A 19,639-nucleotide genomic window follows, 5' to 3' on the forward strand; every position below is an offset into this window, starting at 1 on the left:
GCCACCCCGAGCACCTGAATCATTGTCAACGAACCTTTTTTATATTTCTGAAAAAAAGGTTGATTGGGTAACATGATCAATTTTTTCTTTAAAAAACAATTGTTTTCTTGCCGACGTTTCGGATTTAATTAAATTTTTTGTCAGAGCTCGAAAAGTAGATTTTTCGTGTTGAGATAATATTACTACTTTAAAAACCATCAGACATATCAGCTACACATTCAAAAAAAAAATAAAAAACATTGTAACAACCAAATTTTCGAGATAACACCAACACAAAACGACACGAGAAAACTACTTTTTGAGCCCTGAAGATTAATTCAAATAAATTCGAAACATCTGCAAGAAAACAATTGTTTTTTTCAATTGATCCTGTTACCCAACCAACTTCTTTTCAGAAAAATTATTGGATCAGTAAAGTAGTAAACTTTTTTAATATTATTTGAAGTAATTCATGGAAAATGTCTTTGGAAACGTTAGAAGAAAGACCATCACATGACCTGAGTGAGTGAGAAGGTAAACTAAAATGTACGGCAGGAATAAGTAGTTCGAAACTGTGTACCTTGGTCGCCATCTTGTTAAAACGGCTGTATTTTTTTATTCATCTTATGAACTATAAGGACTATGAAAATTTCATAAAATTTCATGAAAAGCTTTTTCAGATAACTACTCTAATAACTTTGTTGTAATAATTATAATTGAGCCAAAATAAATTAGAAAATAATGTTCTTCATTTGAATTTTTTTTTTTTTAATTTTTCAACAGAGCTCTTTGATGTAACATTTTCAACAACTTCTCTATCTTTATACAAAAAATATAGAAAACTACCAAAGTGTGAATTGTGCTCTCTTCCTTACTTTGGAAGTGTCCCAAATTTTTTGTATAGAGATGGAGAAAGAAGTAAAAGACAAAAAATTTCCTATCCCAAAAATTTATTTTATCTCGAAATGTTTTTTGTTTTAGTTAGAGAGTTGTTTTTGAAATACTTTATCTTTCATGTAATTCAATGTGTATATGAAATTTCTCCTCTAAAGAAGTAACGAACCTAAAATACTTCTTATTTCATAAGGAAAAGTAATAAAATCATTCACTATTATCAATTTTTACATTCATGACTAATAAAAAAATTAAGCGCTCTGGAGAGTTCTAAGAATATACTGAGATTCTAGATCTTATTATCTGAAAATTAATAAAGGTGTGTGTAATGAAGTTCAGAGAACTTTCAAATGTATCATTATTTCAAAAAAGTTGTCACACTTGATATAATGATATAATGTACTTTTTCATTTTCATTATTATGCAGTGCATTTCTTTAGTGTCTCCCCTTTTATTTTTTGAACGGGTCAACTCAAAAAATTGAATTTTGGGAGAATGGAATTGATGCATGAATACTTTATTTTGAAGTGAAATGACAGGTGAAACTTTCAAGATGGCGACTGGGCGCCATCTGAGGAAAAAATTATAAAAAAGGGGGTCCTGTGACACATCTTCTTGAAGCCCCAGAAAAATTTCATGAAGATCTGTTTTAGATAAGTAATTTAATAACTTTGTGGTAACAATAATAATTGAGCCAAAATAAATTAGAAAATAATGGACTTCCCTTTTTGAAAAATTATTCAAATTTTCCAACAAATCTCTTTGGAGTAACATTTTCAACGATAAAAAATAGGCCCAACCCACGAGCTGTTGGTTAGGTCATTACTGTAGTTTTGCTTTTTAGAAGGTCCAGGTTGTGGTTGAATATACATGTATGAATAACTGCAGGATTACTACGGTAACAGAAATGAAGGGGCTTTGACCGAAATCCGATTATCAAGGTCTTTCAATATTTTAAGATACTCATAATTTGAGAGATTCTTAATTACAGTCTCATTTAGAATTCAATTTCTTGTATTATTGGAAATATTTTTTTATTGTATATGTGGAACAATAATGAGGTAAATTAGGAGGAAGTAAAACAAAAAAGTAGATGAAACGAATATAAATATAATAAACATACACATACCTATTTGTTGCTCCACTTCGAAGAATTTTTCAAGAAATCAAGAATCTCTTACATTGATTGTTTGTGAATTGTTTGGTGAAAAAATTCTATTAAAATGGTTTGATGATAATTTTTGATGAAATCAGTAAGAAAATTACGCTTTCAATAATAACACAACCTTCACTTTGGATTATAATTTTCCGTTTTTTTTCTGATTGATTCGGCCGTTATTTGATGAAGATCCATAGTCATTTCAAAAACTAAACACCACGATTTGATCTTTACAAACTTCATTTTGAAAAATATATCACAAAATGTTTCGCTAGCACAGCAGCTTTTTTAAGTGATTTATCATATCAGAATACTTCGAAGTGGAGCAACAAATAGGTCTGTGTATGTTTATTATATTTATATCGGTCCCATCTACTTTTTTGTTTTACTTCCTCCTAATTTATCTGAGTATTTTCCTACGTATAAAAAATAATTTCCAATAGATAAAAAATATAAAAAATAATTTCCAATAGATGTTCATTTGAAATTACTAACAATGTACGAATAATACAAATTTTACAAGAAATTGAACTCTAAATGAGACTGTAATTAAGAATCTCCCAACATACGTATATCTTGAAAATCGGATTTCGATCAAAGACCCTCCACTTTTGTTACCATAGTAAACCTGCAGTTATTTACTTATGTAAATTTCACCATAACCTGGGCCTTCTAAAAAGCAAAACTACAGTAATAACCTAATCAACAACTCGTGGGTTGGGCCTACATTTTTTGTTAAAAATGTTACATCAAAAAGCTTTGTTGAAAAATTTAAATAAATCAATAAAAACGTAAGCATACATTTCAAATGGAGAAATCCATTATTTTTGAATTCATTTTGGATCAATTATAATTGTTACTAGATTAATCATTGTAGGTGATATCATTATCTAAAAAAGCTTTTAATAAAATGTTCATAGTCCCAGTTCACGAGATGAACAAACAAAATTACAGCAGTTTTAACAAGATGACGACCAAGATACACTTGAAAAAGCTACTGTGCTAGCGAAACATGTTGTGATATAATTTTCAAAATAAAGTTTGTGAAGATCAAATCGAGAGGTGTAGTTTTTGAAATTATAATTTTTCAATTGTGAATATCGCAAGAGAAAGTTGTTTGAGAAAGATGTAGATAATATTTTTTATGTCAATATAAGCTTTTCATTGAAAGTTCGTAGTTTGTATAATTCACGAGTTGAACTCGTGAATTGAACGAGTTGAACACTGTCATTTTTGATTGGCTATCGAGTAAAAAATTTACCAATCAAAAACTGAAATTTCAGTTCATGATGACGTATTTAATAAAAAAAAAATGAAAAATTGCATCTGATATTAAATGTTCGGTTGGTCTTTTTTTAGCCAGGATTTACTGAACTATAGATGCACGCCAGCCAGACTGTGAAACAATACAAATTATGCAAGACAAACAAACATCTCCGATTCACTGGATGTGAACCGTGCATCTATCTTATCTATTACAAAGGGTGCCGCAATTGGACATTGTGGATTCATCAGGCATGAATAATGACAGCTTTGTGCCAAGAATTGTTATATCGTCGAGGATAAATTGTTGGCGATTCATCAATTGTTTTGTATACAATCGGTAAGAAATGCTGAAGTACTAGAAGTTCGGAAATGGCATTGATAAAATGCATTTAATGGAACCTCATTGACGGGTGATTGTAATTATTTATAACGAGTTGCTTCATCGAATGAAATTTGTGATGATTCTGATTTTCTTGACCATGAACATCAGAGATAATAGAAAATGATCCTTTACGTCTGAACTGCTCATCTTGATTTCAATGATTTCATAGTATTTTTGTTTTGTTGCTATACTAATTTTGATCTTGAAATCATTGGGAAACACAGTAACTTTTGTCTTCGACACCTCCCCCAGTCTAACTCCATTTCAATAGATAATTTCAATAAAGAACTAAATGTCATCAAGCAAATTGCAGTAAACAATGGGTTTAAAGCCGAATTGATAAACAAAATACTTTCCAAAGAAGTCTACGCAAAACCGATTCGAGACGTTTTTCCTATTGATAAGTTAGATAATCAAAATCAAAATTATAGAGATTTAACGTATTTAACAACAGAAAAAGTGGCTTAATTTTTGAGGAAACGAGATATTAAAATTGCATATAGAACCAGTAATACGTTCGGAAAGTTAGTTAAAAATTATAAAGACTAAACATCCAAATTCCAGAAATCAGGAGTATATGAATTAAAGTATGGAACATGTCCTAAGGTATGTATTGGTCAAACTGGCAGAACTTTTAGGAATCGAATCCAGGAACATCATATGAGCTATCTAAATAAAAAAACAAGTTCAACATATTCAAATCATCTTTTAGAAGAGAATCATATCTTCAACGAAGAATTCGAAATTGTACACATAGAAAATAAAGGTTTGAAACTGAATCATTTGGAAGCAATGGAAATTATTGAACTTAAAAATTTAAAGATTCTAATGAGTAACTGGATTTGAATAGATCACCATTATTGAACTTGTCTTCTTAAAACACCGAGGAAATATTATTATTGATGTAGAAGTGAGGAAATATGCTTCATGTAATCACAATTGAAGAGGTACCTCAGGTATATAAAAATTGTAGAGGTTCAGGTAATTTGATGGAGGTAGTCCCAATTGTAGTAACCTGTGGTACATAAATATTAGCGTAGGAAGCAACTTGTAGTATTCAAATCACTGTTGAAGAAGCTACTGTGTTAGCGAAACATGTGATATATTTCTCAAATAAAAGTTTGTGAAGATCAAATCGTAAGGTGTAGTTTATGATATAATCCAATTAAGACTATATGGAACATGGAGTTTTCCAAAAAAATAAACAGACAGAAATGATTTCCAATATAGAAGAAGTTCAATGAGTCATATAAATTTACATTTTGCTCGAATTCATTAACTATTCTTCACTGATTTTTTTTCAATGTAGGAGAAAAGACCTAACCCACATTCATTCGAAGGAATATATACTTTCTTATTTTTCGTGAAAAATATATTATAATTAATTTCAGTAATTACTTCTATTCCTTTTCAATATACCAAATAGTAAATATAAGATCTCCAAAACGCACTTTTTTCGAGTTTTCAGCCAAATGGTATTGCCACCTTAACCATGTTATCTAAATATTATGTGAATTCATATTTCTTGACTTTGGATTACTTTGTCAGGAATAACCTTCCTGATAACGTTTTTCAAGCAATGACAATATCATCAGCAAAATAATATAATATACTTTCTGAACTAGTCAAATTGATCAAATCATTCAGGTGAAATATTTGAAACTTCAATCTCACAAAACTTTCTTTTCAATTAGATCACTTACTTTCAGGTGAGCACTGATGATGACGAAAGTCGAAAGCGCTTTGCAAGTATTTTATAATTATACACTTTCATACAAAACCTCTTTGATTCATTCATTTCAAACTTCAACCTGAAGTCATCTTCACATAGGTATTTCTAAAATTAAAAGTTGTTCCACTAACGAACCAACTAAGGGTGATTGTGCCCAAAACATGTATTTTGTTTCTGTAAATGATATTGTTCTTGCATTTTTTTGATGGCCCATTTCTTCAATATGAACATTTGAACTTTCTGTGGAAGATACCTTCAGTCTTTCTCTTCTACGAAGAGTAAACTCCGAAATTGAAGTTATCACTTGAGTTACACTCTGTATATTGATACAACATATTTTCCTTTTGAAATTTTCCATAACCAAGTTATATAACGGTATACTTTCTTGTCGTTCGTAGTCCCTGAAGCTTTATAGAAACCTTTTCCTGTTCGAAACGAAAGCAAACTAAAAAAATAACAAGTCTGGCGGTTTCAGTGATTTCAATGTTCAATGATTCAAATAACTGGTACAGTTATGACTTGATGGTATATCTTCCATGCAAATGCTAAACAAACATTATAGTAATTATCTTGCATCGTCGATTCAATAATTGGAAAATAGAATGTACTTGACCATAATTACCATTTTATATTGTTTCCGAGTTTCAATCAATGACTGTTCATTGTAGCTCCATATCTTATATGGTGATATGTACTGATCGATAGAGAATTTTTTACTCCACATTTAAATTTTTTGCCTTTTTTCAGCTTATTACTATCTGACGTCGTTAAGCAATTTTCGGAAATTTTTTCTTTACGAATCCAAACTGAAACAAACCGTTAATGAACGCTCTGTCCGAGGATGGATTGTGGAATTTCGTTCCGTAGATTTCAGCCTCAAATATGAGCCTCGAAGTGGTCGACCTACAGTAATCCAGGACGAGGATTTGATGACCCTGGTGAAAACTGGTGGGTGTGATGGCGGAACATCTGAGCCTCAGCTTCCATGCGGTTTTTGTTTTTAAACGTATTGGAAAGGTCAAGAAGCTTGAAAAGTGAGTGCCCCACGATTAAAACGATCGACAGAAATTGTCTGTTCTTCTTTGCTTCTGCGCAACCAAAATGATTTTTTTTAGAATCGGATCGTCACGTGTGATGAAAAGTGGATCTTCTAGGCACTTCCCAAAGGCACAATCCCACCAAAAAAAGACCGTGGTTACTTTATGGTGGTCAGCGGTTGGTGTGACTCACTATAACTTTCTCAACCTGGCTAAATCATTACAGCATTACTATTGTGAGGAAATCGACAAAATGTACCGAACATTGCGTCAGCAGCAGCTGGTAATGGTCAATAGAAGAAGTCCGCTCCTGCTTCACGACAACGCCCGTTCGCAAGTTTAACAAATCACTGTACGAAAATTGAACGAATTGAGCACTCCGATATCTTTCTCACCGGTAGAACCAACGCCAATCAGGACCAGGTAGAAACGGCCTTCGTCGATTTCATCAAATCCCGAGGACGGAATTGATCGACTTGTCTTACATTGACAAAAGTGAACTGATTCAAATGACGTTTATATCGATCAAATTGAATAAGTCTCGACTGAGATAGATATTGCAATTTTAAGTAGACTTGGAGAATATATCAATATATGTGTTTTTTTTTCATAATTTGTGGGATAACAACTGAAATATTCAACTAAATACTAAGTGAAAAATTATGTAGTGGGATAATGAAGGAACTCAAAAAAGCTTGAAGTTTGCGCAAATAAACATCAAAAGAAAGTGATGAAAACCTTGGCAAAGTTCGGCAGTCTAACACAACTTACTAGATTTTCATTCAACGTTAAGAAGAGAAATATAATGTGCTTGACAATTATTAGTTAACATTGGTTAACCTAATTGTTTTTATCATCTTGATGGTTTTCAGTATTTATGATATCCAGGGTGAGCCGCTTTCTCAAGTTAGCATCTAGGAAAAAAATCAATATCGAAAAAATTTCCGATACGTTAAAATTCTGTGTCTTTCATTCATTACTCTTCTCAATAATACATTCATTATAATTTCAAAATCATCCATCAATAATAATCTATTACATATTGTGTGACATCCTATTCGTGATCAAAAATGGATTGACATTTGGAGGGGAAAACAGTAGGGTGATAATTATTGCTTGACCGACAACCATACCTTAATCAAATTCTCAACACACAGAACCGTCAATTTGTTTCATTTTCAGAATGATTATACCATTACTAATTAGATACTTATCGATTCATAGAATAACAGAAACATATAGGTTAGTATTTTCGAAATCTAACCTGCAGACAGTTCAACAAAAGGATAAAGACAGCTAACCCCAACCAGTAAGCGAAAGTCACCGGATCACAAAAGGCAAGCAATAACATGATTGTTGAAATGAATGTTATAAAAAAATAGAGAAAACATTCATTGAACTGTTTTTCGAAATTATGGAAGAAATTCAATTTTTTACCCTATTGAAGTTTTTATCAATTCTTAAAATAATTAGAAATCCTAACTTCTGAACTCATTATATTATTTTAAGACTGCCCATGTTCGAGTGTATTTCTTCCTCAGTTTTCAAAATGAATAATTTCTTCAGAAAATTTCATCGAAGAACTTTTCGAATGCTCCTCTGTATTGTGGTTACTCTGATATTTATCATCGCAGAAAAGTTATGTGTAATCTCCCAAGTTTTATTACCCATAAAATTGTCTCACCTCTCTGAAAATATTTATGTTCCCAGAACTGAAGTGAAAATAAACTCATTTCATGTTTCAGTTCAATTATGTGGTATTATTTATTTGCAGAACCTACAAAGCTTCTGAGGAAAACTTTGGAGAAACACAAATACTCTTTCATTATTTGCTCCACAGAACAATTTTCTTCCTGGAACAATTCCGTTTGTGACAAAGTCGGAAATCTCATCAACAATACATTTAGAGCTGCAATATTGGCCGACTCAAAGTTGGAGGCTAATCTCGACGGATTGATCTTGAAGAAAATATACAACTTTGACGAAAACACGATAGCTTAAAAAACAAATCAATTTGAAATAATATTTGTAATGTTTTTTGAATCTGGTTTCAGTGAAACGAATTCGTAGAATAATAACTCATACAGTACTCTCCACAAGTAACAGATGAAGTCTGCAAAATAATTGATATTATTTCAGAAAATAAAAGCTTTTATTGGTTAGTTCATAGATATTTGTATGAGAGTACAAGGTATGATAGAATGAAGGTGTGGTAGAATGAAGCACAATTTAGGAAGCGATAAGTGATATATCGCTTGTTTTGCTCTCAGAAACAAAAACAGAAAATGTAAATGTAAAATTCAAGAAAAATGTGATTTTCAGTACAGATAAGATAAAGAAGTTAAATATATCAGAATATAAATAAATAGTAATCACCAATATCTAGTAAATGCACATAAAAAAACATTGGGTTCTCTTGAAATATAAAAGTTTCAAAAAATGAAAGCATGTTTTTATTTCAACTTTTGTAATTCGAAATGTAGAATACTTGAAAATATCAAATCTCACAATCAAATTGAAATCAAAGGTGATAATATTGTCATCGCCAAAATGAAATGTTCATGGTTTCCTATTAGGACAGTTATTTTATTTCTTTCATTCTGTAAAAAAAATGTGTTCGCCTTCAAACTTGTATCTAGTTCTTATTGCCTGTATTGTTGTAGGTATCATGTTGTGTATTTTAATAGAGACATACGAGTATGCTATTCGTTATATCGATTTTTAACCTGTGGGACGGTTTGTTTTTTTATATTCCGTGTGTTACAATCGTGTCTAGAAATATATGCTTGTTTTTTTGTTGAAGTGATATTAAATATTCGCACAGAAATCACAGCTCTCCCATATTCAGTCTTTGTACAATTCATCAGAGGAATACCTTCAGTTTTTCGATGTGATCAATTTCAGTAAATTCAGTAAATTGTAAAATTTACAGTGAGTTCACATGTATTAACGTTCTATTTGAAAAATCGAAGAATCCAATATATTGCTGACGACACCATTTGGATTCCAGGACATCGGCTGCGGTTGCACATCATCGGCAGCAGGAGGTTGCATATTTTAGTGAAGATCTAGAAGTGATTTCGAATAGGGGTGAAACTAACCCGATTCAATTCAATGTCACAATAACCCAGGCATTAGTTTTCTCCAAAAAGATAAACGTCTCCGAACCGGATATAATAATTTCAGGAAAAACAGTTCCGCATTCTGCTTCGAAAAGTTTGTTAGTTGTTAAAATGGCACAATCATATCGCTGAAATTGCTCTGAATATTGTTCCGAACCAGAAAACTGTACACACCTCAGTAACGTTTGATGCTGTATAAAGCTCAGATCAGACCTGTAATGCTCATAGTTTGGAGCTCCTCCTCTAAGCATACCCTGAAGCTGCTGGATTCCACTCAGGAAAGAGGCATCCGCCTGATTGGAGACGCGAAAATCACTTGCAACCTTGATATTCTGGAAACATCGAAGACAAGTTGGGAATTTATTCCTCTTCTATAGATACTTTCTCAGGAAGTGTTCAAGTCGTTGAAACAAGAGTGGTACATATCAGAAATACGCGACGGACTGTGGGTGCTCATCGTTTTGAGATTCAATGCAGTACACTTCGAACTTAACTGTCTTTCATTTTTTAAAAAACTGCGTTTATGTGGAATAAACTTCCCGAGAACGTTATTTCAAATGGATTCAATATCCAGCGATTCAAATGCAATGTGAATCGTTACTTTAGCACAGGCATCGCTCTTAGAGAGCCTCAAGGATTTTTCTGTAGTGCTTGTGTTTCGTCCCTGAAAAACAATTCGTAGTGTTGCCCCCAAAATAGTATTCCATATCGTAGATGACTTTCTATCATAGCACAATATAAAGTTTTCAGGGGTATGAACGGTAAGCATTTTTTAAGAATTTTGAATGCTTTGAATGCTCGGACAAGTCGTTTGAACAAATCCGTTTGAACACGTAATTTTCAACTCTCTACATTGAAGACGTGACAATAATTTGTGGGAACTTTCACGAGAAAAGTGTCCTTAATTTTTTCCGAAATTATTGATGTGTGTTGCAAAGTGAAAAGGTACCCTGCTAGATATAAATAGAGACTAGTTTCAGAATTAGTTTTTTCCATCTCCTGAAGACGCCAATTTGGTTGGTGAAACAAGCATCGTGAAGAGAATTGCATTTCCGGTGATTATTAAAAGAACTTGTTGTGGATCTAGGTTTATTGATGGAAATTATTTTAAAAGACCTAAATATACTGAGGTTTTAAAGGGAGGAGATGCTGAGAAATCTGTCAGTCGCCTCAGAAGTGACACATAATGTGTATCAAATTTTTTTTATGGAATTAAAACTGTTAATTATCATTAACCTGTGTTAATTTTTGAAAACTTACGTGAATTCTGTTGTTTTTCCAATTTCTTTCTTCTAATACATTTAGGTGGATATTTTTGGTATTCATCAACTGCTTTTGAGTCATATGCAGAATAAAAATTCATTATTCTAGTTTTTACAAGGCGTGGTGATATATAAATTTTCAAAAATTTGAGTTCACACCTTGTAATTATGAAGAAGTAAATGTTGAGAATTGCTGAACTTTCCGAGCACTGTTATACAATATTTTGTTTCTATTGTGGAAATATTTCAATTCATCAAAGTGATGGTGAAATGATTTTCTCAATATAACAAAATCTACGAGTTTCTGAAAAAGGAATTTTCAGTCAGGTCTCATGATGTTCTTTCGAAAACTCGAATTGAAATTGTTAAATTATTTCAAAAAAAGCATATCAGACATTATTTATCTGGTGGCTTCAGTTGATTCTGAAATGATTGTAACACTCAGTTAGCACAAAAATTAATTTTTTCTCATTGTATTTTTTATGATACTCATAATTCAAAGTTTTTTTCGACTATTATCAATATTTTCAAATAGTTTTCTGAAGAGTATTGCTACGCGATTTTTTTTTCACAAGAGAACGGTATAATTCAGTCAAGTGAAGAGAAACAAAGTTTCCAAATTTCAAAATCTAAAACTTTCCATATGATTTCATAACAGAAACACTAATTTGGAAAGAGTTAATGCCGCAGTGTTTATTTTCAGATAGTTCTTCTCTGATCTCATAAACTCCGAAACAATAATATACGCAAATAACGTTTGTCGATAAAATTAGTTTTAAAATCGACGGATGTTGATGAATCGGAATACTTTTTTCTGTTACGTCAGGAATGCAAGATTTGAAGATTTAGCAGTTCTAGAGACGAAACCGTTAATCGCGATATATTTTTATCTTATGTCATTACTTCATATTTTGCTCACAAATGATTGTCTTATTGATGTCTATGATATGCCGTTTTGAATTATACACACCATAGGTACTCTACAAGTTTCATTTGATATGGAAAATTATCTCAGAACAATCATATCACAACATTCGATTGAATCTACAAAAATTAATATCTCACTTCAACTCGTACTACTTTCCTTTGAATGCCCCCCCACATAAATCCTTCAAAAATATTGTTGCATTTCTGCATTGTTTTTCCAGTTGCGGTACAACAACTGGATTTGCCGGAAAGGAAAGAAAAATATCGTAAATTCATTATTAGACGCCAAAATCTGTCAAATTTGGCCAATGTTTTTTATAAGAAATATGCAAGTAAAGAAGATATAAAAAAATGGATCACAATTAATCAAATCTATTTTTGAATGTGAAAATGAAAAAATAATATTCAATAAATTAACATTTCAAAACTATCAATTGGCAAAAATTAAATCATCTTTCATTTTGGCTAACCTCCCACCCACAGAAGGAGCAGCAGCACAACAATGTTACAGTACATATAATCAGCTTCAAGCTTGGTTGGGTAACGAACTGACAGCAATAGATTGAGGCTGGAAGCAACATCAACGTGGCATTATGCTCAAATTTACAGAAAAGGAATTGATTCCGGAAGTACTGCTTGAAACTATTTGCTGCAGCTGTGAAACTGGATGTGACAGTTTAAAATGTGATGGATGTAGCCATTACTACGTGGTAGGAAATCATAATGAAGAAAAGAGTATTGAAGTTTTCTATGTTTTTTACCACTTTTATTTGTAACTAACGTTACTGTAGTTTCGTTCTATAAGGACATTTCCAAACGTATACATTAAACTAACAATGGTTTATTACATTAGCCTTCATATAGCACCCCTGTAGGTAATAATTCAGGTACTTGGCTTGTTGAGTGTCCGAATTTACAATTTATAATTACAATTTACTATACTGGTGAAATGCTGTTTGTTACGATCGCTTCAAAAACGCTTCACTAATTTTCTTCGAAAGCTTCTGATAATTCCTCTTCCACATTCTCTGTTTCACTATCACTGTTTTCATTCAAATCAATAATGAATTTATTTCCACCATTATTATGGAAGTGTCCAATCTCCATATAGTCTTTTTCAACTGAAATTACTTTTTTAATCCTTATCTGCCAGTTTTCTTCGGTAATACGCCTGATGCTATGTTTCAATGTTTCCCAAATCAACTCGATAGGATTGAAAACACAAAAATAGGGGGAAGTCTCAATATGGTGTGTCCATACTTTTCAGCAATACTCTCAAGGGCATAAACTTTTTAAATGTTTTTGTCTGTAAAACTTCAAGTAGTTGGTTTTTGGTATAGTAATCTCCAAAATACAAATTCTTATTCAAAAAACTTTGTATTTCATCTTTCCCCAAATTTTTATTCAGTATTTTTGTGAGTTGTCGCGAATGATAGGAAGAGTTGTCAAGAACTATAACACTATTCACATCCAAATTTGGAATCAATGTGTTTCCAAACCATTCCTCGAAAGTGTTGGCTTCCATATTCTTATGAAAGTCAACATTGCAGTCCTCTAGTTTTTTTTTCCACATAATTTGAAGGAATTCGGAACTCATCCTTTACTTCCTCCGCAATGCACAATGATTAGTCACGATCCTTTGTTTGCAAGCATGTTAGGCGTACATATTCTGCAACCATCAGTCCACCCTTTCGTGACTGTGTCGTGAGTGTCATACCAAGTTTCTTTCAAATAGAAAATTTGCTGTTGTTCTTGACTTTATTCAGTTATTTGATCTGAGTATTTGGTACGTAATTCCACTATTCTTCTGCTTTCCATAACGTTTGACGTTTGTTCATAATTTAAAATCTAAATCCTAGTTTCTTCATCCAATTATGAAGAGTTTTGTCACATCAGCTCACCTTATGGCCGGAAGTATTCAATTAATTCCCTATGATTTCAGTTGTAGGAATCTCATTGCTTCTGTAACAGTCGTATATTGATTTTTCCAATGATTTTATTAGATGAATATCTAAAGATTCTGGTAATCCCGTATCACATCACGTCTTGCGTTCATAAGGTTTGTTTTTGACTATTTTTACATATAGTTGAGAAAGGAATTTTGGTCAAATCTGATGTTGCTTGTAACAATTTGTTCCCCTCGAAACCAAACTTAAGATGTAGATTCTTATATACATTGAAACATACTCTCTGTGTTTCAATATTGAAATGCATTCGAAACTTATTCACCGAAATCTCTTTTTCACATTGTTCACCATCGCTATGGTAATTACTACACTGGAAAAAGTCTGCATTGTTATCACACTCGTTATTACCATTAGTACTTGTCCAAGGACGCCTCCTTTTAAACAGACAACACAAATTTTAAGTAATTATAATTGCACCAATTTCGAATCTCAATACTCAAATCACGATCACTTCCTGAACTGAACATTGATGACACAACGGCGATAACCATTCTTGATTTCTATTCGTCACCGTAACATAACTTCAAATTTAATTTTATGACTTTTCAGCCAATCATAAAACTCTGTTAGTAAAAATTATCTAATACGAACCGCCAATCCTTCAGTCCACGTGGACTAGTTTGCAGTTGGTTCATTTCTATGTATAGGTTTTTTAGGCCTTTGAGAGTGCTGCCAACTTTAAGTGTACAGAATATCGTTTACTTCGATTATACAAACTGAGTTTTCTTATGGAATAATAATGAGAAATGCAATCAAATGGATGTCATCGATAAGTTCGACACATGTCTGTGGCAAGAAATACACGGGTCATTCCTATTTTCAGTGGCATGAGGCGTGACCAACTTTTATTCTCAGTCCGCCATTTACTTCTCATAACAACCACTTTAGCGATACGACAAATTTCGAAAAATTGGCTTATATTCTCTTTATCTTCTGAAGAAGCCAACTTTGTTGATGAAACGCGCATTGAGAAGAGTGTTGCTTTCCTGGTGATTGGAAAAAGTGCTTGTTTTGGATTCATTCTACGCCAGAGGTTCCAGTTGTACCTTTTATTCAGATTTCAGAGACTAATATCATACCATATACTACCATAATACCATATAATACCATATACAAATTTCGGAAGTGACTGCAATGTAATTTTCATTGATAACTTTCGAAGATTGTTTGCAGCAAAAATATAAATTGATAACTAAGGTCGATTTAGTATGAATTTCCCTCAATTCTTATTATTTTTCTCAAAATAATTGATACACAGAAATTCTTTCTCATATTTGCCGCTCATGTCAGTACTTTCATCCGTTGAGTTTTATAGACTCAGCCAAGCGCCAGCTGATTAAATATACAAACTGCGGCTTAGAACGCTGCATTTGAAGCATAATAATCGAAGAATGACGGCTAAGAAAAAGGGCCTCCTTCGAAGAACATATAATTTACTGAGAAAAGCCATAATTAACATATCACACTGTTTATAAAATTCTCATGGCATATGTAACACTGGTCGAGGCGTCATAAATTTGTTCCTGATTTGAGGTGATTTTGAGATTATCTCGTATGTTATTTTATTGTTAGAGATTATTATACAGGCGTATAAAAAACAGAATGTTGCGATGAATTTCTTAGATATCGAAATACAGGTACTTAATTCTAGCGTTAATATGATCTATATCTTCATCATGTCGTAGCCAACCTGTTAGGTATATGAAATTCTGGGTCAGATTATCAACAGAAAAGTAGTAACTCTAGAAAAAAAGATTATCTGATTTCCAACTTTATCTGATTCGAAAAAGCATTTATTGACATCATTCTCATATTCTAAATTTAAACTGATCAAACATTATCACAGTGGTTAATTAGAGAAAAAATTCAAATGAATGATTACGAATAGGAATATAATCAGTAAAGAAATCTAGATTTACATTCGATTTCCACTTATAAGAAGATATTGATATTCAAGAAATTAATAAAAGTGGGTGCGCAAAGCACCCACTTGAATCTTCCCAGTAAGCTATATATATTTAGTGTCCCTTGCTTTGAAGAATTGCTAATATGCAGTCATCTATATTCATCCCATTTGGGCCTTCAGTTGATTTCATCCATTACTGTATTTGGGAATCTCATATCTTTTTCGAAAATCATAGTTCACAACATGTATTCTGGATAAATACACATATAGCCACTTTAATAGCTCTATAAAAGAATAACACCATATATATCGTATATTCTATGTTTTCATTATTTGATTAACATATTCATTGAGTGTGTTCAGTAGTATCGGGGTCTAGTCACTGTCATAATCATATCAAATTGAAGCTGTAAATTTTTGTAAAACCATTTTTGCATTATTCAGTCACAATCATATTCTAATCTTCGATTCCACTGGTTCAGTTTGATTAGAACACTGACAATGATTGAAATTGTGAGAATGATACATAACTATAGTTAGGTTTTGAGATGTTTCAAGAATAATGACACCTAGATTTCAATTTCCGAGTTGTCAGTTGTATTGCTGTGAAACTATGTTGTGGTGCTCTCAGTTTTTTTTATTAGTCATCGTCTCATAAATCTCAGAAATAGATAGTTCTCTATTCTTTTGGCACTGAAGCAGTGAACAATATCACACACTATCTGAAAAATGAATGAAATTCCTTGTTTGTTTGAAGGAGGCTGACAATGTTTCATGGTGCATTTCATTGGGTCCAAGTATAACATCAGAACCTGCTTCAGATCTAGGAACACTATCCGTAGAAGCCTCACCAAAAACTAGGCCACCAAACGCGGACTGCGATTCCAAGAATTGCATTTACCGGATACCTTGCGAGTGCGAATAATTATAAATCGGTGAAACTAAGAGGCCATTAAAAGTTAGGATTGCCGAGCATAAAAAACACACACAGCGAAGAGAAAATAGCAGAGCATGTTTGGACTCATCAAAATAACATCAAGTGGTCTCAAGCTGAAATCATCCACAAGGAGGAACACTGGTTTAGGTGAAAATTCAAAGAAATCGCATATATGTTGTCCAACAACGCATTTAGCCAAGCTAGCGTAGAAATACGCAACATATGGCTATATATATATATATATATATATATATATATATATATATATATATATATATATATATATATATATATATATATATATAAATCGATTCAATTCGTGAGGTTGCAGTCAATAGCTGGGCTGTTACAAAGAAAACTCTTTGTTATATGTCAAGCTTTCGGTATATTTCACACCTTCGTCAGGACAACTACAATAATAAGATTATATATCTTGTAAAAAATATATAAATATGGAGAACTTACTAACGTGAGAATAAAATATAAAATGGTTCAAAAACAGATAGAAAAACATTAATAAATGACAGTTAATAAAAATTTTGGCTGACAATGTCAAGTGGGAAAATTCTGAATGATACTCGAATTACTAGATTTTTTATTTTCTTTATCATATTTCAGTAGGTACGTGTAAATTTTGCTGAGACTATCAATATCAGTTCGTTTATTCATTGAATGTTCTTCGTTATTAATATGTATCATTTCCAAAAATATTCTTTTCGTTGTATTGGTTTCTCTATCTAAAATATTTGGATTTTCAAAATTCATTTTATGATCCTCCGAATTAACATGTTCTGTTAATGCACAAGAATTAACATTTCGTCTACAGTCGCTCTTATGGGAAGTGATGCGACTACTTAGAGGTCTAGATGTTTGTCCTATATATGTTTTAGAACAATCCATACAAGAAATTTTGTATACTAAATTGGATTTTTGTTTATTTGAAATTGGAGCTTTTACTTTACTGTATAATTTAGATATAGAAGTGACATTTGTTTTAGATATCTAAAACAAATGTCACTTCTATATCTAAATTATACAGTAAAGTAAAAGCTCCAATTTCAAATAAACAAAAATCCAATTTAGTATACAAAATTTCTTGTATGGATTGTTCTAAAACATATATAGGACAAACATCTAGACCTCTAAGTAGTCGCATCACTTCCCATAAGAGCGACTGTAGACGAAATGTTAATTCTTGTGCATTAACAGAACATGTTAATTCGGAGGATCATAAAATGAATTTTGAAAATCCAAATATTTTAGATAGAGAAACCAATACAACGAAAAGAATATTTTTGGAAATGATACATATTAATAACGAAGAACATTCAATGAATAAACGAACTGATATTGATAGTCTCAGCAAAATTTACACGTACCTACTGAAATATGACAAAGAAAATAAAAAATCTAGTAATTCGAGTATCATTCAGAATTTTCCCACTTGACATTGTCAGCCAAAATTTTTATTAACTGTCATTTATTAATGTTTTTCTATCTGTTTTTGAACCATTTTATATTTTATTCTCACGTTAGTAAGTTCTCCATATTTATATATTTTTTACAAGATATATAATCTTATTATTGTAGTTGTCCTGACGAAGGTGTGAAATATACCGAAAGCTTGACATATAACAAAGAGTTTTCTTTGTAACAGCCCAGCTATTGACTGCAACCTCACGAATTGAATCGATTTATAGTTAATCCAGTCACTAATTATTCTGTTATATATATATATATATATTCTCAAGCTTTCGAGTAACTTAAACTCATCGTCAGGGGTACTAAAAAATACAAATTACAAATTTTTGATAATAGAATATAATATAAATGTGAATGTACAAATTTTCGTCTAATCTTCAACCTCAGATTCGTCACTGTTGCTACCGCTATCATCAAAGTGAATTATGATTGGTTCAATATTGTGTTCAATACGGTTGTCTACGTCCCACATTTTTTGCTCCTCTTTTAAAACATGCTGCATGCATTTCTTTCAGTCTTCTGCAGAACCAGTTCGAATAGCTTCTTGTAGGTGATGTTGCACGTCCACTAATTTAAATGTTCTGTTTTCTCGTGCCACATATCCTTTTACTTGCGCCCAGATTAATTCTATTGGGTTTAATTCGCAGTGGTATGGTGGTAACCTTAAAACTGTAATTCCACGACTTAACGCCATTTCATCCACTGCGAATTTTTTATATTTGTCTGTGTGTAATTTTGTTAGCTGAAGTAGTTCAGCCTTTAAACTATCTTTGTTATATTGGATGTTCTTATTAATTAACCATTCTTGAATTGCTGCTTTTTTCCATGATTGTTTCGGTAATGGTTCTAAATGTCGACTATGGTATGGGGCATTGTCCATGACGATGACAGACCCAGGTTCCACAAGTTGAATGATGCCTTCAAACCATTTTTCAAACACCTCCGCATTCATCTCTTCATGATAGTCGCCTGTTTTCTTAGATTTAAATATTAATTCACCATTTGGTAAAAATCCACTGTTGCTTCCTATATGCGTAACTATCAGACGACTACCTTTTCCAGATGGCTGTTTTAACCCAACTGACAAACCTTCAATAAAGGCTTGTCGTGCACTTGTTATATTACCATCCTGCCATACTTTTTTGACCGTATGTCCTTGGTTAACCCATGTCTCGTCCATGAAGTACAATTTTTTTTTGAGCTTCCGAAATTCGTCAATTTTTCTTAGATAGTTTCTTCTCCGTGCTATTATTTCTTGACGTTCAATGAGAATGCTTTTCCTGTCAACTTTTCCGTACGTAAATTTCATTTCGTGTACAAGTTTCCTAAAAGTTTCTTTACCCATTTTTGGGACCAATTCATGATCGCTAAGTGCCTCCAGAACTGTTTGTAGTGTGGGCAGCTCATTTCTGAAAATGAAACTGTGAATAGTTCTGCGTATACTGGTTTTGGCTTCTTCATCAACTGTGATTTTTTTTCGTCCGCTACTAGTTTTTGGCGTTTGTACGTCCCCATGAATTTCCGCTTCTCTTAGTATTTTGTAAATCGATGATTTGGTACACCGGTATAATCAGAGCACATATCAAC

General features: G+C 32.2%; 2 protein-coding genes across 4 annotated transcripts in view; one reads left to right on the plus strand and one right to left on the minus strand.

Moving 5' to 3' along the window:
• The window catches only part of loh (thrombospondin type 1 domain containing lonely heart), a 701,195-nt gene that overhangs the window by 222,521 nt on the left and 459,035 nt on the right, over window positions 1–19,639 (plus strand). The gene's annotated exons all lie outside the window — the stretch shown is intronic.
• LOC111508677 (gustatory and odorant receptor 22) overlaps window positions 1–19,639 on the minus strand; it is a 134,452-nt gene that overhangs the window by 72,117 nt on the left and 42,696 nt on the right. The gene's annotated exons all lie outside the window — the stretch shown is intronic.

Source organism: Leptinotarsa decemlineata, unplaced genomic scaffold, assembly GCF_025532065.1.
Source record: "Leptinotarsa decemlineata unplaced genomic scaffold, Ldec_3_MD MMD2_tig00026307_RagTag_RagTag, whole genome shotgun sequence".
NCBI classification, from domain to species: domain Eukaryota; kingdom Metazoa; phylum Arthropoda; class Insecta; order Coleoptera; family Chrysomelidae; genus Leptinotarsa; species Leptinotarsa decemlineata.